We start from the raw sequence: 22,366 nt of genomic DNA on the forward strand, positions 1-22,366 counted from the left end.
CTTACAATAAAAAAAAACACCCACATTTTTTTCTTATGTTTAAATGGAATTTCCTGTATTACAATTTGTGTCCATTGCCTCTTGTCCTGTCACTGGACACTACCGAGAGGAGCCTGACTCTGTCCTCTTTATTCCACCCCATCAGATATTCATACATATAAGATCCCCCTGAGCTTTCCTTCTCTTCTCCAGGCTGAGCAGCCCCAGCTCTCTCAGGCTCTCCTCACAGGAGAGATGCTCCAGGCCCTTAGTCATCCTAGTGGCCCTTTGTTGGACTTTCTCCACTACGTCCATGTCTCACTTGTACTGGGGAGCCCAGAAGCGGACACAGCGCTCCAGGTGTGGCCTCACCAGTCCTGAGTGGAGTGGAAGGATCACCTCCTCGATCTGCTGGTAACTCTTTTCCTAATGCATCCAGGACACCACTGACCTTCTTTGCCGCAGGAGCACACTGCTGGCTCATGTGCATGTTTTCTACCAGGACCCCCGCTCCTTTTCTTCCAAGATGCTTTCCAGCCAGGCGGCCCCCAGCGTGTTGCTTCTCCCAGGGGCAGGACTTGGCATTTCCCTTTATTGAACTTCATGAGGTTCCTGTCAGCCAATTCCTCCGGTCTGCTGAGGTCCCTCTGAATGGCAGCACAACCCTCTGGTCTATCAACCACTCCTCACAGTTATGTATGCTCTGCAAACTTGCTGAAGGGTGCACCCCTGTGTGACCACCTAGGTCAGCAATGAAGGTGTTAAACAGGACTGGCCCTGGTATTGAGCCCTGGGGTACATCACCAGTGACTGGCCTCCAGCTGGGCTGGACGACAACCCTCTGAGCTGGCAGTTCAGCCAGTTTCCAGTCCCCCTCACTGTTCACTCACCCAGTGTGCACTTAATAAGATTGGCTATGAGGATGCTATGGGAGACCGTGCTGAAAGCCTTACTAACGTCAAGATAAACAACATCCACTGCTCTGCTCTCATCCACCCAGCCAGTCATCTCATCACAGAAGGTGGGTTAAGCATGATTTCCCCTTCATAAATCCATGCTATGCTAACAACTCCCAATCATCTTCATATTTGGAAGTTATTCTAGCTCCTGTTCTTCATCTTTTCCAATCTAAATACTTTTTTTCTGATGTATACAATACACTTACTCATTAATAGTTGCATATCTACTAATTGGGATGTCCTTAAAACAACTAACAATCTCAGGGCACTGCTTAACAAACTACTTATTCCAGCCAGGCACTGAAATAACAATGCGTCTTTTTTTCTCCAAAATGCATCTAATCTAGTAGCAATGTTGTTGCAGCTCTAATGGCCTAATGATCTCAGATAAGCAAGGAAAACACCCTCCTCCCCGCCCCCAAATACACTCACTACCACCCCACCATCATGCCTCTAAGAATTTTTCTCTCCTTTAAACTGAGCATTCTGTTTATAGCATCCTTTCTACACATCTAGTTTAATTCCCATCTTTTGTCAGGCTCTTGACAAAAGTAGCTCCTTTTCTCAGATTTCCTGGCCTCCCTGAAACAGAAACATCAGGGAGCATCTTCTCCACGTGTTTTTTCCTCAAATTTTTTCACCTTCACCCTTCGGAACTGCAGTGAAGACATATCAGACCCCAAACTATGCTAAGAAAAGGCCTGATACTTATCGGGGAAGAAAGAATGCATAGCACCAAACCCTCTGCATTCAAGTGATGGTGTATCTAGAAGGTAAGCATCCTTTCAACTTCCACTAAAAATGCATCAAAAAATTGTGGCCAGCAAAGCAGTGATGCAGTTTTCCTAAATTCTGTCTGGTTCTAATGGATAATCCAGTAGCTGTTTCAGCTAAGTGGTGGCTCAGCTCTGTAAGTCTTACAGTAATGGCAGGCTACAGTTGTGGTTTTATACTGTATTATACATCTGACTAAGTGTTTCAAACACACGCTGTGGCATTAAACTGAACTGGAAGAGCGGATTACAACACGAATCCCGTATTCTTTCACCAATTTAGTGATGTACTGCCAAAAAAGAGTCCATTTTAAAAGCCGTGTTGTACATTTGGCCAGGACACGTCCGCTGTAGTTCCGACAGACCAAGGACGATCGTCTGACAACAGTTTCTGGGGTACTAATGCTCTCTGCAGCCAAGTGGTTGACTAAAATATTTTAAACAAATTTGGACATCCTCCCAATCAGATTATAACAATTTTCAGGCAGCTGAAGCCCTGGGCCAAGGCTAGTTGACAGCATCCATTTAAAAACTCTTTCACACTTGTGCAAAGTTAAATCAACTTGGCACCCTCTCTGGTAGGCAATTGTCTCCTTAAAGTATGAGCACTATTCATCCAAGTGAATTGCTGCATTAACGGGACAGTTGGCTGGCATGGGGAGGACGGGACTGATTGACAATGCGCCTTAGTCACAAAGAAGTTGCAGCAAGAGTTTCTAAAAACCAAAAAGCAGTTAAGACCCTGAATAGATGAAGCTAGCTGAAGACGACAAAAGTACAGGATGTTTCCGGGAAGATGCTGGTGATTCAATAAGCTTCCTAACTATCTTAAAACAGTTCTTGTGTCTTGTTTTGTAAATTTAGCACCTCAAGTGTTTCAGAGAATTTCAGTTCACTACTTAACCCCTTAACACCAGCTAAATATTGCAGCAGCAGTTATTTGTGGATGTTTTTTTTGCAGAGCTACGTATGCTAAACGGCTAAGAGCTCTGTGGATCTGCATTCTTCCCAGGGAGGGGATTTTATTTCACATGTGAAATGTTAATAAAGAAACACAGAGCAGCATTTAAGGACTCATTCTCAAATTATTCTAAAGAGATTACAATGTTCCAACCCCCCTTCCCTTTGTGAAACTTCAAAGGGAAAGTACATGAAAGCCATACAGTGCTTAGGTCAAAATAATCACACAGACTGTTGAATTAATTCATGATCCCAACAGATTCTAGAAGCACTGAAACAAAAACTTGATTCACAAGAGTGACAAACAATACCTTTTACAAGTATTATAGCAGAGTATTACATCAGTCATCACTACATTTGAGTTCATTTTTCAAATACTATTTCTTCATCGTTTGTGTACACAACACAGATACCGTTGTGTAAAGCATAAAAAAAGATGCCAAAGGTGCTGCTGTCTACTGTGGCAGTCAGTGGGATCACTCCGGATACCCCTGGCAAACACACGGGATAACATCCAGTCCAACTTTTGGTGTAAATGAATTATCCTCTTCCCACCTCAGCACGACTACAGAAGGCCACTCGGGACGCCAGCCTGACGCTGAAAATACAAAGCCCCCCAAACCCCACCCAGCTTGTCACATAAAGCCTATTAAATTTAAACGGTAGGTGGATCCTTTCCGCTACTTAAGGATAAATTGCTTGAACATTTGCTAACAGTTTAGAAAGCGTTTTGAGTTTTCTCATGATAATTCTTATGCCACATAGACAAAAGAGTTCATGAACAGATTCTAGCTTCTGTAAAATACTTGCAGCCAAAAATAAGTGACATCTTATTCACTGCTCAATGCAGTGAATTAGTATAACTGTACTACCTAATTGGAAAAAGGAAAATAACTTTGATTCAACTGCTAAATTAACCTAGCTGTTTGAGCTAACAGATCCAATTTCATTGCCTGTAAAGGCAGGCGACACTTTTTTTGTTTTCGTTTTATATTCCAATGAAGTCTACTTCAATAGAGTTGCCTCCACTTATCCCAGAGGACAATTTGGTCCTTTTGTGTAAAGCTAATCCAGCTCTCCCTGAAGTCAAAGGGAATTTTGCACTTGACTTCAGTGTGAAAAAGGATCAGGTCCTAGAACAGCAATGCTAAAATATCTGTGAATAAAAATAGGTTCAGATTTTTCCACTTCCTAATGAGCTAAAAACAAACAAACAAAAAAACAAAAAAAAAATCCCCAATTGATTTGATTAAACAAACAATTAAGAAATGGAAAAAAGTCTAATTTCCATTTCAGTTTAAAGCACGTGAAAAGTTGTTTTCCATGGCAAGATTTTTAAAAAAATAATATAATCCCATTCAAATTTTCTGTCTGTAAAACTGTACAACCTAATCATCTGCCTCGTCTTTTCAGTTTCAGAGGAACTGAGGGAGAAAAAGTAGCAATCCCTCAAGTCTAGGAAACACTTTAAGAAAAGCAACAGCTTAATGGCATGGTTTCCAAGCCATAGAAATCGTGCAGCAGTAACACTTACAAACTTTTCAATTCCCTGTCAGTGCAGTTAGGGTTTCCTCGAGAATGTCTTACACTGTGACTAGTCCACTGGCTTAAAAGTTTTGGCAGGTTACTGTGTCGGCCTGAAGATGATTTGACTCAGACATCTAAATTATTTGGTTACCTGGCTATACTATACTACATATAATGCAGTAAACAATGTTTACTTCTAAGTATCTGTATAACAGCAAAAATAAAATACAACAGACCTGCACAGCCAAATTAAGTCATATGCTAACTGACCACATGCCATGTTATAATGGAAAGTTACCCTTCCGATGGCATTTCTTTAATATTTAAAGTGGAGAAAGAAATCTTTTTTTAAAACTAACATCAATTTATATTAAGACTCAAATTTACTCTTAGGATAATCTATATTAAATTTAAAAATTTTTCAAACTATGTTGTTAGCCACCAAAATTTGTTCTTAGCCAACAAATTCAAAGCACCAAACCACTAGAGCTCATTCATAACCACCTGGAATCAGAATTTGAACACCTAAAGTAACATAAGCTGTTACAAGTATAGAAGATCCCACCTTCAATTAATATTATTGAGATATTGGTTCATTAGAATTGAGAAACATTTAGGAAAGATAAGGTTAAAAGACAGAGGAAACATTTTTATTCATATTTTCAAAGAAAACAAAAACTTGCAAGTATGAGACCTATTCATTCTAACACCTTAGAGGTTTCGGTGACCAAAATTAATTAACAAATTAAAGTTAGCAGTCCCTTTTATAAATAAATCCATCAGCTTTAAAACAAAATGTGTTTTGCATTTAGGATTATTGCCTTCTATATCCTTATCTAAAAGGCAACATATTATTAACTTGTACCTTAAAATGTAATGCTGGTTATTTATACGAATTTCAATCAGAATTTCCATTCAAATGCCACTGAACACGAATTAGGAAGAAGAAAAATGTCTTGCATATAATTTGGGCTTTCATTGCTTAAATAATTATATAGATAGCTTAAAAGAATTATTAAGACACTTTATTATTACATTAAACATGCATGCAGAAAATCCATGCCCCTGGCAAAAAGCTAACAAGATTAGTGTAAACCTAATATATAGTTAGAGTCAATGTATTTTCCTGACCAGTAAGACTCAGCCTCTTTCTTTGGGAAAAGAACAAAGAAGCACAAGTGCAAAACTAAGTTAAAATAATTATTTAAAATAACCATATAAAATCAAGGTGTCATGCTTGTTAATGCAAGTCACTTTGTATTAACTTGGCTATGATTCCACCATGCATGCACCAAATTTAAATAGTATTCTGAAGGTACGTCAGACCTAAGCTAAGGGGAGGGGGAAGGTAATCAAAGAGTCCTAGATTTAATAACCAATGCAAATTAATCCCAGAATATTTAAACACATCTACTTTGTATGAACAAGTCAAACGTTTCCAGGGAAATAATTTTTCATCTATAAACTATCACTTGTCTCATTTTACATACATCATGATAGCCTGAATCAATCAGTTCTACAGATTTCTACAGCATACAAGCTAAGAAATATTTCCTAAAATGAAAAAGGAGATTGATATCTTTAGCAAATTACAAAATATATATAATTATTCAGCAAGCTATTTTGAAAGCTTATCACTTTAAATAACCTCAACCACTATCATCTACAAATTGTGTTTTAAGCGTGTAACTCTACTTAAAATACAGTACAGAACTGTACTTGAAAGTAAAAAAAAAAAGTATCCATATTACTATTGCATCTTCTCCTCTAAAGCCATATACAAGTCAGCATTTAATTTTTGTGTCTTCTGAAGTTGAGAATTTTGTACCTGTATTTTGGTCACTCATTTGAAAACCACAGAACTAAACAAAAAACCCCAACACAACAACAACAAAACAACAACAAACAAACAAGCCAAAACCCAAACCATAATCGTTTTTTTCACCCCCTACAATACTTACTTTTCAGGCTTGAAAAAGTGTGGCTGCTGAGAAAAGGAATTTTACTCAGGAGAATTTCCCCAACTGACTAAACTGACTAGTAGTAACAACTCAGGAATTATCCTGGTTTTCCCTTCTCTTTCCTTCATGGGTAATTGTTTTCAAAAGGAATAGTATTTTGCTCTGTGCTGTAAGCATTCCTGAATAGAGTTAAATAACTTTACTATGAAAACAGAATTAAACATGGGTGTTCAGAGTGACTCTAGTGTAGTCTTTTTTCTCTCTTCAACACATGATTTTCAGTTAGGTACAGATGAGCTGATCTGGCCGATACTATTATAACCTTCAATAATTCTTTAAACAAATATTTAACATCAGTTTCAGTTAAACAAACCCCTCCCCCTCTTTGCTTTCGGAACTTGGTCATTCTATTAATGCATCTTCTACCTAGAATTTATGGGGGGGGTGACACCCAAAACACAAAACCCAAAGAACATACTTTGGCAAAAATCCTAAATATCACATGCCTCAGAAACCAGACAGCACACTTACTTTATAAGATATTACTGATGGAAGAAAACCTGAATACTTTTTATTTAAAATGGGCAGAATCAGAACTGCCATCTGTGGCTGAAAGAACCCATTCTGAAATGCTCCCTTTACCTAAACTTCCGCAAACATTTACTTGAGACATTAAGAATTTCTCCTGAATTGAAGGAAAAAAAAAAATCAAGAGAGATATTTGCCTAGATGGACTTCTGGTCTGATTCATGACAGCTGTTCTTTCAGTAGGCTTTACTTAACGAACATGTGCATCAAAGGAGAAGCACTGTTAAGATTTGACATAAAAAACAAACAAGAAAACGATAAGTCTTCCATCTCCATGCAGTATGGGACAGCCTTCTCACAAGAATGATACACAACTCACCTGGACTAGTTATCACGCAAAGTAGAAAATGGTCTTTGCCCTATGGATCTTATCTAAGCCTTGCATAAACTTGCATTAGGAAAAAGAAAAAAAAAAATCCATATTTTTCAGGTTCACTTGTCACTGAAGCATTGCAAGATTTTCTACTAAGAGAAATTACCTACAAGTGCATAAGATGCACTATTACATCTGTTTGCAGCTTAATAATAGCACCAAAATAAGTTCACACCTCTAAGGAAATGTGGAGTACTTCAACTAAACTACTGGCATCGGAGCTAGTCACAAATACTAAATACTATGTCTCAACAAAAACACCAGTAGTAGTAAAATACCTTGCTGGTACATTCTGTTTTCAGCTCAAGAAGTTACGGGTAAGGCAACATAAACCACTCTTTTATCACCATAAGCTTTCCTCCTGTTTCATCTCACCCTTCCTTAGTCCTCACAGCAATATAAATGCCACAACTTTACAGATTTTTAAGATGTGAAGTTTGCTGTTAGGTTGGGTGCAGATTTTTAATTTTTAAGATGTTTGGAGACCGCTGTTTTATACAAATTTCAGGCCCACATGTCATACTTAATTCTCTGTTTCTCACAGACTAACCTTGTTAAACTTTTAACTGAACCACTACAAATTTTGCCTGTTAATATGTTTCTGAAAACCTCCGTTTGGAAATCAGTAAGGTAATCTCAAACTGCAGACGTTCAGAAAAACAGTATCAGAATCAAGGCAAAGAAAGGAGATAAAAGAGAACTGAAAAAATAACTTGGAAGATGTACTACTAAACTTACTGATTTGTTCTAAACACTTTACAATGAAATACAGAACTTTTGTATTTATGTTCAGATTTCCTTCCTCAACCACAGCTTTTTGTTTATGTTTTCTTTCCCACAGTTTGCCAAATGAATGCTAGTTTCAGATAAATGTATATTTTGAAGACAAAAATATTTTCTAGACATTAATTCTATATTCATTTTTCAGTGGAGCATGCTTTGACCCAAACCTTAACAGCGTTGCTCATCTTTGAGGCACGTGGTCGTTAAGTTAAGCCTATTGAAAGACCAGCTGTTACAGATCAGACCAATAGTCCGTCTAGTCCAAATACCGCCGAGTCACACCAGAGGTCCACCACTGGTCCCCACCGTCTGAGACGCTGGGCCATACTGGATGCTCAGGAAGGGAGCCTAAGAACCAGGAAAGCCTGTGGTCGGGCTATCCTTGGCACAGTCTTTCAGCTTCTGGACTTTGGGGTACTGTTGCTGGCAAAATAGAGTATTTGTGTTAAGCTGGTAAAAACCAAGCAGAACAGGAAGAGTGTGGAAAGGAAGAGCAAAGTATATGGAAGGACTTTAGAGGGCTTTTTTTGTAGTTACAAGGGTTGGTCATATTTTAGTTTCCAATAAAGTGTTCTTCAAATGCAAGAAGATACGCATAACAACTCAGACCTATTTTTCCTTTGTCACATTTTAAGCATAAATATTAATTTTGTTATCTAACCATACTTAAAATAACTTATTAAAACAGGATTGTTCAGTATTAATTTGTTTTAAGTCGTCTTTTCCTGGCTGACTGCCAGAACAGTTATAATGCTATACAATTGCAATACACAAGAGATTCATAGTACCCTCTAATTACTCTTTAAATACCTCGCACAAGCACTGCCTTTTCTTAGAATTGTGAGGGCATTAAGTATGGTTGAAAATGTCAAAACCTTTAGCCCAGATACTGTGTTTTTCTTCCTGAAGCTGAACTTTACACGCACCATCAGAAAGTTTGCCTGAACCACAGGCAAACATTCGGAACGGGACTGAACACGAACACCGTTCTCCGCTCCGACCCTTCTTTTGCTACGGGGCCATCAGTCCTGGTAAGCATACCTGAGACCTGACTGCATTTATGTTCCATCATTCACACCACGAATAAAACACTATTACTGTCTCAGTTTTGCAAGATTAGAAAGTGCTTTGGGCATGTACAAACAAAGGAAATTAACCCCATTGAACCAAAGTCTTCCAATATAAAGACTGACTTTAAATATCTGATTAATGCCACAAAATGCTCCTGAAAGTTTCGCCAGAAACAAGTTGAAGGCCCTGATCTACAAAAAATTACCTACGTGGGTGTGTTTACTCAACAACTTCACTGTCAATAGAAGTAAATGAAGTTATTCACTTTTGTAAGCCTGGTCTAGCTGATCCTAAAATCTGAACTGAAGGGGTGGCTTGAAGCTTCTGAAGAATCATTTATTTTTCCCAGACTTCTTTAGACTTCTGGTGTGAAGAAAATCACAGAAAGATATATCTTAAGACATGGAATTTTTTCATCCCCAATTTGATGTACCAATTTGAAAGACAAATTATTTGAAATTCAGTAGCACATCAGAATTCAAAATTTATGTAAACATTTGAGATACAGATGTAGTCAATATAGAAACTTATTAGAGTCTCATATAACTATTATAATAGCATTTGCCTTCCAAAAATACAAACATAAAATACAGCCACGTTAGCAAAAAAAGTTATCTAATTTCCTATGCAACATCTTAGAGAACTCAAGAAGCTGAAATACAGATAATGCCAGTCCGAGGTTTTAGTGGTCATTACTTCCTCGTCACTCTCCAACCATACCCTGTAACACTACCTAACACTACAGTCAAGAAAAATCGAAACAAAACCCCAGTCTCAGCCACAACAGTCAATGCGGCCAAGGATTTGCTTACCGACCATCCCTACGGCAGTATCCCGCTGGGCTGCGGGGCTCGGATACAAGCCAGGCTAGCAGTCCTCGCAGGAGACCCTCAGCTCAAGGGCTCATTTCAGCTGACCGTGACTTCGATCCACTGACTTTTGGGACACGGTGTGAAACCTGGTGCCCTATGCAGATGCCTTCCGCAAGCGACAACAGAAAGAGTATTTCCGATCCTATTTCCAGTTATCCTTTACATTTTTAAAGAATATGTGTTTCAATCTAAAGGGAACAAAACTCATGCATAAGTAATAACGTTTACTTACTTAACTTCTAGCATTAACGTTACTATCATCTTGATCTCTGATCAGCCGTACACATTAACTTTACCTAAGGGTGCAGTCCCACTCGTTTCAATAACTTGCTTCGGTGCCAGATGCACTGTCACAGTTAAGGATAAGCCCCCATAGGTGGAAATGGCAGTAAGGATGACCTCTTAAAACCTAAAATTAAACTTGACCTACAATTAATTGACAGCATCTTTTCAATATGACTTTTTCCCTACTAAATTCAGCATACACATGGGAATTTGTCCAGGTTTGCCTTCAAAACCTGGCAATGATAATAAAATCTGGAACCCTGCAGCTCTAAGTCATTGGTTTCAACGCAGCCAGGGACTATAGCGATTGAAAGAAGTTACCATATGGCAACTGTAAAGCAGTTTGTATTTAAAAAAAAAAAAAAAATAGTGGCTGCCACATCATAAAATCCATCACTATAAAGCAGCATCCTACTGGCATTCTCAAGGAGAACAAAAATGAAATAAATGCCAGGACTGAGCTATCTACTTGTATTCAGAGGTGGTTCCTCCAGGACAAAAACTAAACCATATTGTTACAGTAGTTTGATTACTGAGGGAGAAGTTAGTTTCTCAATCTGATCCATCAACTAGCAGAGGACTTCCAGTACTAGAAGCCCGAAACCTTTCACAAGGGCTTCACAGAAGCCACAGACTGTGTGTGGATGCACGGAAGGTGTGCTATCTGGAAAAGGCTGCTTGATGTGACGCAGCAGAATAAGGAAGTGTTCCTAAAGTGTTCTTTGTGTTAATACTGACACCGATTTTTAAATTAACATCAAGGTAGCTTACTCAAACTGTGATCAAAGTATGAGGCAAAACAGTTGGATCCAAGTAGGGAACACAGATGAAAGAACATATTTCTTTTAACTAACGGTTTGAACACAAGGAATTATCTATTGAAAATATACAGCTTTTGTCCACAGATAGCGCATATAGAAAAGTAAAATCATGCAGCTACTTTGTTCATAAAGTAAACTTTGACCACGTAAACTGACATGTGCCACACCGCAGACTTTCACATCACTCACATGATGGCCATCATTTATCAGAGAAAACAGAGCGCCGATTTTATTCTTTGGGAGCTGCAGGAAGTACGCAAAGCTCAAAATAAAAAATATTTCTCTAGTGCAGAGGTGTAGTTCTCTGCTCTGCTGCATGAATATTGATAAAAACCCTAAATTACGAATTGCAGTTTTTCAATAATTCTGTTACACAGTACACAGCACACCAAAGATTTATTAAGTATTTTTCTAGTGATTTCAAATAATGTAGCAATTTAAATATACTTTCAATTTCGCTCATTTGTTTCACAGCCAAACTGTTGTTTGGTAATAAATATTCCCCTGAAAATCGATCTTTATAATATGAAATACAGATTAAAGCTACCTTGGGCTCACTATTCTCATTCTAAGTGCAGTACTGAGGTCCAGATATTAAAAAGTTATTGAAAACTAGACAAGTAGCTCTGCGAGCAGCAGAACCAGTGAGGCCCTATTTCCTGCATCAATTTCCAGCTTGAGATAAGTGTTGACGTGAACTCTCCAGGGTGCAGGTTAAGAGCTCTTTTTCTACCTGTCGTCTTTACTTTCACAAATTTTGTAGAAATCGCCCATCTGGGAGACCTCTGCCAAATTTGTTTGAAATTGGCTAACAGCCAGAAGAGTTATTAGAGGGACTGACAGGCACACAGGTGCTGCAGTTGCACTTGTGCTGCACCTCTTGAGAAAATAAAGCTAACGAAACCCACGGAATAATTACTGGCAATTGCTGCTAATCAACTATTGTCACGGTTTTACACACCTGGTATCGTTTCACACACTTGGTATTGTTGGATCTTTTTCTTTGAAATTCAGCACAGTGCCAGTGCTGCTTTTTCTGTTCCCATCACAGATGTTACCTTGTCCCAAAATTAATCCCGACACCCTGGCTGTGCAAAACACACCCAGAGTCTCCACTCTATGCCCATGTTCAGCAGGAACCTCCTACAGCTAAATTTACAGACACGCATCAGAAACACGAGTGGAAGTGCAAGGTTCTGTTGTTTGGAAAGGAACAGTTCTTGCATCTATGAAGCCTGCAGAAACATGGAGTTACGGCAAAACGGTACTACCTACTGACAGAGATACTGCAAGTGTAACTGACAAGGCAATTTTACTAGAAATCCCTCTTCAATGGCTTACTTTCCAAACATGAAAGAAAAGGACTCTGAGGTAAACTTTCGTATCTTGCCTCCCTGACTAAAGGTCAATTTTGCCTGAAATTTCATTCAGCTGTCTATGAATTATTAAGAGGAAGACAATATACCTTCCTTGGCAACATGCTGCAAGTTTTAAACTGGTTTTGGATCGTTCTGCCAGCTTAAGTAAACCCAAGCATCTATTTTTTAATTAAATGACCAGCCTCTGCTTAGGGTTAAACCCAGCAGGTACGCCTGAATACGCCTTCTTAACAACCATGAGGTTCGGAAATATTTATAACCTAGTGTTCCCAATGCTAAGTACCCACACGCATACCAGACATCTGGAACGGACCATTCCGAAATGAATGCGATAAACCCGTATATTTGTAATACGGTGTAATGGAGAAGACACGCTCGCCCTTGGGCTGAGGGATGCGCGCACAACTTTACGCACAGCAAGCCTGCGGGTCCACACAGCGCAGAAAGTTACGCGCAGCCTCCGCAGGAGCGGGGGCCTGCGTGCGTCCAATACAGTATTTTTTAACCGTAAGGAAGACGAGGAGGCTTGATGAAGTGTGATAATTGAACATTTAAATTGATGACTCAGAAATTTAAAGCAGTCGTGTTCCTGCTCGATGCAGGGATACAAACCAGAACAGTGAGCAACAAAAAAAATTAATAGACAATAATTCCACGCAGGCCAAGCTACGGGCGGCTCGCGAAGCAATTTCCTGAATTTCGCCCTTTTACATCCTCCGGCCCCGGGACCGGCTCACGCCGAGCACCAACCTGGGCGGTGAACGCCACCGCCGGGGAAGGAGCAACCGCCCCGCGACCGCGGCAGCCAGGCGGGAAGGGGCCGCAGCGGGAGCCCGGTGGCGGGGGGGCGCGGCGGCGGCCTCCCCTCACAAACTTACTTCCCCGCCGCCCGCCCCTCGCAGCCACCCCAGTCCCGGGCGGCGCGCAACGCCGCGGCTCCCGCCCGCCCGACCCCTCGGCCCCGCGGGCGGGGGCTCGGGCCCGGAAGAAAGTTGCCGAGAAACTTTCTGTAGAGGAAGGGGCCGGGTGTGGAAGACGCCCCCCACCGGGGCGCGGCGGCCGGGCCGCCCGGCGGGGAGAGGCCGGGGGCGGGCGGCCGGGGCCTAGCGCCTCGGCGGGCGCCGCCGCCGCCGCCATCGCGGCCGCCTCTCCCGCGGGGCGGGGGAGCGGGGACGCGGCCGGGTCCTCACCTGCCTCTCCTCGGCGTGGCGGGTGGGAGAAGGAGGGGGGGAGGGAAGGAAGCGGGGCCCCCCCCGCTCCTCCCGGAGCCGCGGCGACCCGGGGAGGGAAGGGGGGGAGGAGGGGAAGGGAGGAGGGACGAGGAGCAGGAGGAGGGAGCCGGGCGCTCCGGTGCGTGCGGGGAGCCGGAGCCTCGCTGCGGGAGGAGGAGGAGACTCCCCGCCCCTACGGCCGGGTTCTCCGGCGGGCACCGCGGCCCCTCCTCCGCGGCGCGCTTCCCCCCGCCCCCGCGGCCGCCCCATGCGCCCCGGGCCGGGCTCGCCGCGCCTCCCGGCCGGGGCAGCGACTCCACGCCCGACTCGGAGGCCGCGGGGAGGAGCCGGGCGGCCCCCGCGGAGCCGGGCTGGCGGCGGCGGCGGCCCCCTCCTGCGCGGCGCTGCGCACGGAGGCAACATGGTGGAGGCGCGGGGAGCGGCCGCTCCGCCGGCGGCCCCGCGATGCGGGGGCGGCGAGGAGGGAGCCGGGGCTTGCCCTGCCCTGCCCTGCGCTGCCCCGCGGCTTCGGGGGCGAGGCGTGGGCCGCGGCTCGGCCGAAGGCAGCCGCCTACCCCCGTCCTTGTCTCTCCGGGCTGGACCCGGGGTGGGTCGCGGGACCCTTGTCGGGGTAGATACGGGGGGGGGAGGGGGTGCGCGGCCGAGCCGCTGAGCGGCTTGTCCCGCTTCCCGTCGTGTCGGGCAGGTGACCTCGGTAAGCCTCTCTCGACAGAGAAGCTGAAAGGTTTCGGCAGCGGAGCCCTTCGGCGTGGTGTGGGAATGGCGAACAAAAATAATTTTAGAACTCCTCAACCGGGCATTTCCAGGTTGGGCTTGGTAAATTTAATTTCTTTGGGTCAAACATGCAAAACGATCCTTCTGAAGCGTGCGTGCTGCAGGGGGGTGAGGCGCTGCAGCGGCAGGCGTGGAGCAGCGCTTGCGGCTCGGGGAAGCCCAGTGCTGCACCACAGCATAGACCTGGCGCCCGAACACTGAGCAAACAAAGAACAAGCCTGTAAATCACGCACCAGTAGCTCCGTGGTATTCTATGCTACGGGTTTCCCACTCGGCGCAATTCCAGAAGTCAGCGTTTGGCATTTTAAGAAATAAAAAATTGGATTTGTGTCAAGGTGGGCTTCACAGAGAAAGGTGGTTCAAATGCATCTAGCCTTCAGAATTGCAGACTGCAGGAAGAAGTGAAAGGAAAGAAAAAAAAATAACCCCGAAGAACCAAAGTTATTGAAGTTTACATGGCCAGATCGGCAGTTCTCATTCAGCATTATCTTTATTGTTTTCAGCTCTCTTAATAGTCAAATTTGGCACTGGAATAGCATTTATGTCTCTTGCCTCTTTATTTGGTTCAATGGCTGAATATAAAACAGTAATTGTATTGATCACTAATAATCTAATATAATATATTTTTAATCTTAAAAAAAAAAATTGAAACAGGATGTCCAATTTATCTTCCAGGCGATGCTCTGGAGTAAAGCTATTTGTATTTTTTAATTTAAGATAAAGCAAATACATGTATTTGCTTTTACAGGACCATAAATACACTAAGCAGTTAACAAAATACAAAAAAGCTAAAGTGTTTTAGATTTGGAGACTGCTTACCATAAATCGTACTCATGTAATCCTGTTAGAGTGGTGGAGTTTATCATGTTCCTGTTCTGTCAGGAGCCTAAATCACATTATACAGAATTGATTTTTAATTTAGAAATCAACAATGTGTTTTACAAATTGGCCTGGGCGATGAATTACTTAACTGAGGAGGAGTGTTTGCAGACTGGTCGGAGCTCTGGGTCTGCCACGGCTTCATAGCACCGGCTGGGCTTAGGGAGGTCTTGAGTGAGAGCAAGGTTTGACCGCCAGTATCAGTTGTGGGTTTTTTGTACACAAGCAAGCATTGCTGCTTGGTTAATTTTACAGCATAATGGTAAAACTTGCCTATCTGAAAAACAGAATGAGCCCTAAGTATGTCATCGTCTTCATTATGTTTCAAAGTTAGTCATTTTTCTTAAGAAATTTTTCAGCACCGGGCTAAAGCTTTATAGTTAGAGGCATATTGGCTCTCGCCGGCTGTCACTGTAATTGACTTCTAGGTTTCAGGCCCGGGGTCAATGGGTGGGATTACATAGCTGTCCTTTCTCCCAGCACCTGCCTGTGCCCGTGTGGCACCGAAAGGTTCGCTGGCATTCTTAGTCCATCATACCTCTCCCTTTGCTTTCTCTCCTTAGGACCAATACAAGGAATGATTTGGTGAATTTCTGAAAGACTGAGCCATTAACCGTGGCCACCACTTGCTGTTTTACACGTATGTGTGCTGTCAGCTGCCACGGATAGTACTGGGGCTGCACCAGTGATCGACTTTTGTTGATAGTGGAGAGACCAGCACACTTAATTTCAAGCACAGCATGATTAAAATAGCAGAGCAGTTGGGGAGAAGATGAGATGACCAGTCCCATAACTGACAGCAGTCTCAGACCCACACCATACGGACGTGAAAGAATAGATGGAGTCGGGAGTCTTGGAGGCTAGACGTGTTTTCATTGCAGTGGAAAGATTGGCTGCTTCTTAAATTGTCTTGCACTTGTCACTGATAGTCTGAGCGTTCCTCATTTTTATAAGGAAATGCTGAACAGGTGACTTAAAACCATCGAACTGCTGGTGGTTCAGTCCGTTTAATCCTGCCCTGGAGGGGACTCGAGGCGTCATTGCCACCTTCTGCCTGCGAGCCAGCCTGCAACCTGTCGCCACGCTTTACCGAGGTGTAACTCCCTCACGCTGCTGCTCTGCTCTTCCTGAGCGGGTCTCACGTCTGCGGCAGTGCTGTGGGTGCTATGAGCCGTGCAGGGGGGCTGGCACCGCTCGGTATTCGCTCAGGAGGCATCAGCTGAAACTGGCACCAGTCTCAGCTGCCAAGGCCAGTGCCTCCTTTTAGGCACTTCCCATCCCTTTTATTCTTTTGGTTTAAATTAATATTTTTGACTTTGTGCAGGAAGGGGAGGGAGGAGCTGCCCTCGTATGTTTTGGCACGGCTGGAATATGGTGTGAGATGCTACCGCTGTAGGGGTTCGTTGCTGCCATTTGCTGGATAGTTTCCCAAATAGCCCCTCAGACAGCCTCAGCTCAACTGCGTTGCATTTTTAGTTGGCATTAACATAATCTTAAAGATTTGTGCAAATAGTACATGGAGAATGCCTTCCTAAATGTAGGCTGTCTTTGAAAATTCTCATATATTTGAATTAATTTCTAAAGAAGGTGATCATTTATACTTATACAATCCTTAATGGTGTTTTTTGTTCAAATTAATCATTGGTAGGATCAAGTATGTATTATGCCAAATGAAATATTTTTAGGGTTATGAGGGGGAATACAGGTGTATGAGCAGAAAGAAAGAAGGAATAGAGATGGAGGAAGGCAGACTAAGATATTTCAGGCATTGGTGTGGGTTCAGTGATTTGTGATTGGGGAATACAGGACTTGTATCCTGAGATTTTGAAGGAGATGGGCAGATTGATTTTCTGAAGAGCTTTAACAGGACATGCCAAAGGTTAATCTATGGTACACATCATAGTAACTTGGAAACATTGAGACATTCTTGAAAGCACTTGGTGGGACTGTTTTCCAATAAATTGGAATAAACAGAAAAATATTGTAGTGGTTCATGGTCTCCTGCAAACAATTTTTTCTTTTAAAAGAAATAAAAACTTTCGCTGGGCCTAAATTAATTTCTTCATTTTGAGAAATAACTATGGTAGTTGAAGCCTCATCCTAGCTATCACTTACTCTCCTAAAATTCATGGGCCGAGTTCTTTTGTTTTCCAGCATCTCCTAAAATTCATGGGCCAAGTTCCCATTGCTCATTGTACTGTGTGATCATATTACAAAAAGCAATTCTTGGAATTAATTAGTACTAGTCACATGCTTACTTTTAAGCACTTGCATCAATATTTTTAAGAATAGGGAGTTTAGCAAAGCATAGATATTTCGTTTGAATCTGAATATTCTGTTAGTCGAATAAGTGGGTAGTTTTTGTTTTGTCATGTTAATTTCTTCAAGTGAAGCTGTTAATAAAATAATTGATTTTTAAGAGTGAAACATCTTCCTTGAATATAATGCAAATTACATATGAACATAGTAGTTCAGTAAGAAATGGAGTGCTAAGTCACTGTGTGATGGATCTGACATTGTTTCCTATTCTGAAGTATTCTATTTAAGCTTTATGTTAAACTTCAGAATGTTTTTCTCACAAATGTCCTGTTTTGCCTTAAAATGCTTCTGCATCTCCAAATGGCCGGGATCTTTGTGTTTGGTGTACACGTCTATTTGCAAGATTACATATTCCGTTCTTTCTCAAATAGCATTTCTGTTTGATTTTGTGTAACATGACTAGTTACTTACGCATGTTATACTTTTAGCAAGTATGTGGAGGGTTCTTTTTGAAAAATGTTGATTCAAACATTGTTTTTTAAATTATTTAAAGTTATTTTTGAAAGCATGCTAGACTTTATCTTGAAAAACCCTGTAATTCCAAACCTGTTGCTATTTACATTTGTGTCACATCCAGTTATAGCAGACACGCTGGATTACATTGTATAATGAAAGCCGTATTGCTGTACTCTAATCTTTATCTCTTTATATCCGATCTCCTTTGAATTGCACATGAGTATTGCTTATGGTTACTTAAAATAACTACTGCTTTTGTTTCAAGGGCAGTGCTATATGTGATGAATACTTAACACTCAACCTTGCTTTGGCAGCAGCTACACATCCTGTATCTTTGGTTCTTGCATGATTTAATTTGGAAGCTGCACAGATACATTCATTTTTTTATTTTTCATTTAAATTTCATATTTGAAAAATCTGAAGTCTGTGAAATCATACATGTCCAGAAAAATTTAATGCATTTACTTGGGCCACTGTGCTCTTCTGAGAGATTTGGAACATATGGTCTTCTCCTCACAAAGCCGGTCCTGTACCCTTACTCAGAAAGGAAGGGGACAAACAGTAGGAGAAAAAGAAGTACATGTGGTAAGCTGACCTGAACTGACTTTGGTTTTGACATTGCTGCCAGAGTCGTTCATAGCCTTTAAGAGACTTCTGACCTCATTTGGTAGCCAGTATAAAGGAACAATTTCTGCTGACTTTGGGAGACTTGCACATATATGTATTGGTTATACTTATTTTGTTATTCTTGTGCTGACTGCCTAAGATATTACTGTGGAAGAAATGCTTGATAATGTTGTTAGTTGCAAAATCCAAGTTAATACAGCATTTAGGGAGCGCTGCTAGGGGATTCTGCGTCAAAGCCTTCTCTTTTCCAGGGCACCCTGAATTGTAGCTGTTGAACACACATGCTGTTGCAGTGCTTTTGTACATGACTTCATAAAACAAAGCCAAGTGAAACAGAATTCAGCAACTTTCTTTTTACAAAGACATAGCAACTATATACGGAGTCTTAATGTGGCCCTGTGGGACCAGCCTTTCCTAATCAGCCTCTCCTCCGTCCACCCCATCTGTCCCTGCTGTATTCCCCCATCTTACTCTCCGCACCATCATTAGCAGTGAGTTCTTATACTCAGCCTTGCTCGAGACTCTGTATGGTCCTTTCTTCTGAGGTCCCACCCTGACTAAAGATGGACAAATTCCTCAGGCTTGTGTCAGCACCCTTTATTATGCATTAATGCTTAACAGATCTTCTGATTTTTCCGTGCCAAGTTGTTATTCTTGCCCTAATGTTTTGAGGGTAATTGTCTGTCACAACCCTGGGCACCAGAAAGCCTTCCTTCTTAATTTAGAGATGAATGTGATGAAGTTTATTACTTTGGAAATAGTTCCAGGAGCAAAATCATCTCCTCAGTCTGGGATGCCAGACAAGTCCTTAGAGTGGAGCTTCGATCAGGATGGGGATGTTCAGTGTCGTGGTGTTCACTGTTACAGGTGGACATAACTGTTGCGCACCATTTAGAGATCTTGGAAAACTGGACAACTGTCAGATGTGTGTTTTTTTCCTCAACATGCCCTGTATCTCTGTTGTTCCTCTCCCATCTTCCATTTTCTCATCACCATTCTTTCAACTGGAGGTTACAGTCCCTTCAGGTCTGCTAGCATAACTACAACTATAGTTTTTTCCCTACATTTTTGCAGTTCTGCCAACATGATCTTAGTCAGTTTAAGTCTCCTAATAGTTTTCTAAAAAATGAGATTATGTTGATGCAACTTTGCTAGGGAGTGACATATATACGGTTGTGCTCACTGACATGAGGAAAGAGATAACAACATAGGGAGGAGACCAGTGAGTTCTGATCACGCCTCAGCTATATATACGGTTGTGCTCACTGACATGAGGAAAGAGATAACAACATAGGGAGGAGACCAGTGAGTTCTGATCACGCCTCAGCTGCAGCCAGAACAGTCTGAATTTTCTGAAATTTCAGAATTTAGGAAACCCCAATGTGATTGCATTGATAGATGAGGAGACAGTGGTGGTGGTGGGGAATAGGAAAGACTAGATGGCTCTGTTTTCCTGATGTTTAACTGTTACTTGGCTCTGCATGCATCTTTCTCAGTTCCCACCCCACTCCAGATAAATACCCTTTGGTTTCCTTATCACCATCTGCTTTGCTCCCTTGTCTCTGCAGTCTCATCCATTCTTCCCTGAGAATCTGTGTCAGGGCAAATGAGAGTCATGAGGTGGCTGAGGTAACAACTACTCAAGAAGAGGCACTTGTGGAAAACCTGATTTTTAAAATCTGAAAAACATGTTAAGAGATGGAAGAAGCCTGGGTTTATTAAAAGCAGAGCCAGTAGCCTTTCCTGTGGTTAATGATCGCTAGTACTGTTTGTAAAAGTTTTCAGTTGCCTATAACCACCCGACTTCAACTTCTTAGGCTAAGATTGTTCTTGGCAATTGCCTGCCTCGCTGCTCTTGACACTTGCAATGTGAAAATCTGCTGCTTTCTCATGTTAGAAGGAAGCAACTTTGCCAGCTGAGTTGTAGAGAGGCACCTCTACTCCAAACTGGACGCAGTCATCTGAAATTTAGCAAGTCTCCCATGCAGATGTCAGGGATATGCTTTTTGCCATATGTGTTAATAATACATCCATATCTGACCTGCCGGTACGTAAGCCTTTGCACAGTCTCACTTCGCATGTAGGGGCTTAGTAGATCTAAGGTGAGTTCTCCAAAAACTGTATCTGCATATCCTCCCACAGGTCCTACTCGCCAAGGAGGCTGGAGATGCTCTGTTCCAAGGCTTCAAAGGCTAAGCCAGCATTTCTTTGCAATTAGGTAGGAACACAGAGCTGGAATGGACCTCCCACCACGCAACAGCTATTGTGGGAAAATGGTAGTGGCTCTTCCCATCTCCACCCCTTGCTTAAAGGGAAAAAACATACAGGAATGAATAAATAAGGAAAACTACTTCCGAGTTGCTCCTCTTTTTGTTCTGCAGGCTCCTGATTTGTCCTGCTGTTTTATCACTGTGCTTCTTGAGCATCTGGCTCTCAGGCGGGGAAAGGAGCAGAACAGAACCCAACCTGAGCCCCCCTGCATGAGTGCTGAAGCCGGTGATGATACGTCATGGCTGCTCAGAATCTTTTGTTCATATTCTTCAAAAGGGAAAAAAAGGCTGCTATAAAGGTTCAGGAGAACTAAGTACATGCCATGAGTTCAGAACTGGAAGCTATAAAAAGGACAATTTTTTTTTTTTTTTTAAAGAAAGGAGAGTTTTTACCAACATACATTTCTCCAAATTTTGAGTTATTCTAAGAAAGGGAGCTGGCAAGTATTCTTTTTTTTTTCTTCTTTAAATATGCAAGTGATTGATCCTGTTGTTTCAGAGAACTGCAAAACTTTGGAGGGAATATAAAAATCTGATTTTTTTAAAAGTAACATAATATTTCACTATTTTCTTATGTTTCCTACATTTGATTAAACAGTTTGTGGAAGGCAGATAGTAGTGCATATCTGATATTTAATTTCTCATGGAATAAATTGTAAATTATGGGATAAAAAGATACATTTGTCATTCTCATAATAATGGGCAATGCTAGTTAATAATATGCAGACAAATGTAGCTAAAGAAAAGAGAAATACTAGCTAAAGAAAAATACGTGGCATTAAAGATTACATTAGTATGGCTCACATGCTGCTTCCTTCTGCTTGTTTTTCCTTTCACTTTTGGTTAAAGTGGGATCTTCCAAAGCACAAGAATTTGCTTATCCTACTCCTCGTTCCTTCAAAATAGAGCCTATTGAAAATCAGTGTGTTCTACATTGCCCCATATTTTTGCTTTTGTTTTCTAATTGGGAAGAAAAATAAAACGTGGAAAGTTCCAAAATATTTTGGTTTTAAAATGTGGGCTTGGGACATCTTTGATGCATCATCATAACACAGCTAGAAGGGACTCTATTGTTCTTGATGGAAAATGTAATCCGTTCAGGAACCCCAGATGACGGGGGGGAAATGAGGGACCTAAACCATGACAAACTCATGATGCATGACAAACCATCCTGAAGCAAAACATTTAGATTCGCTTGGACAGTTCAAAACATTTTAGGTTCTCTTTTATTTTCCCAAAGGGACGTTACATTGTTTTGGCATAACCAACTTTTTCCTGTGGAAAAAAGTCAATATTACAGAAACCACTTTTCTATTAAAAACCATGAACAGAAAATTCTGGAGCAGCAATAGAGGGAAGCAGTCAAGCCAAAACCAAGCACATTTGAAAATGTCCTCCCTAGAGAATCTTATGACCGCTCCAACCCAGCAATAAGAATTTTATATGAAGGTAAGTATATTTCATAGATACCAAACATA

At 41.8% G+C, this 22,366-nt stretch overlaps 1 protein-coding gene across 1 annotated transcript in view; it reads right to left on the bottom strand.

Moving 5' to 3' along the window:
* The window catches only part of YES1 (YES proto-oncogene 1, Src family tyrosine kinase), a 53,195-nt gene extending 39,414 nt beyond the window's left edge, over nucleotides 1-13,781 (bottom strand). Inside the window, exon 1 of the mRNA XM_075142025.1 lies at nucleotides 13,522-13,781. The gene's annotated coding sequence lies outside the window, so the exon portion shown is untranslated. The remainder of the gene's footprint in view (nucleotides 1-13,521) is intronic.
* Nucleotides 13,782-22,366: the final 8,585 nt, after the last annotated feature.

Source organism: Calonectris borealis, chromosome 2 (assembly GCF_964195595.1).
Source record: "Calonectris borealis chromosome 2, bCalBor7.hap1.2, whole genome shotgun sequence".
Lineage (NCBI taxonomy): Eukaryota > Metazoa > Chordata > Aves > Procellariiformes > Procellariidae > Calonectris > Calonectris borealis.